The sequence below is a fragment of the Diaphorina citri genome, unplaced genomic scaffold (genome assembly GCF_000475195.1).
Source record: "Diaphorina citri unplaced genomic scaffold, Diaci psyllid genome assembly version 1.1 scaffold36364, whole genome shotgun sequence".
Classification (NCBI taxonomy): domain Eukaryota; kingdom Metazoa; phylum Arthropoda; class Insecta; order Hemiptera; family Psyllidae; genus Diaphorina; species Diaphorina citri.
In genome coordinates, this window is record NW_007413696.1 from 1 (window position 1) to 599 (window position 599).

At 37.9% G+C, this 599-nt stretch overlaps 1 long non-coding RNA gene across 1 annotated transcript; it reads right to left on the bottom strand.

Moving 5' to 3' along the window:
- Positions 1–92: 92 nt before the first annotated feature.
- LOC113473495 lies at positions 93–599 on the bottom strand. The gene is made up of 2 exons (XR_003395452.1): positions 503–599; positions 93–188 (listed from the first exon to the last, which is right to left on the bottom strand). It is a non-coding gene; the product is annotated as an uncharacterized LOC113473495 (long non-coding RNA).

Here is a 599-nt window from a genome sequence, read left to right on the forward strand (position 1 = left end):
ATGGTTGTAACCCAAGATTGGTTTAGATTTTTTTACTTACGCAGACGTTGGCTTCCCACTGGTGTCCTTGTCTTTTTTCCCCAACTTGGATATCGGGTCAATACTCTCCAACTTCTGAGCTGACTTATCTACAGGTGGAGGGTTCTCTGGTACTGTCGGCTGAACTCCCTCAATAGCCAACCAATGAGCTGTGAATAATATTGAAAAAGTAGATGGGTGAACAAGAGAGAAAAGGAACCAATTGTTAACATGCTTGACTAACAGAGAGAGAAAGTTTTTAATCCTCCCCAGAGGAAAAATATGTATCTTAAACATAAAAGGTTTATTTTTTGAACACCTAGCTTTCTCCTATCTTATCTTCTTTCTTTCTTCAATTTTTTGATGATCTCTTTGTTAGTACAGTTCCTTCTCTCAAAAAATATCTTGGAAAAAAAAACTAGTGTACCTAGCTAGTCTAGACTAGAACAATGAACAGTCAAACACAACATTCGAGTAAACCTACTTCTCAAATGTGTCTCCAGTGCTGATTTTGGATTCAAATTGGTAAGCAGATCTTCAAAGTCCACCTCCTTCTCATCAGTGAAATGTAACTCTCTGCC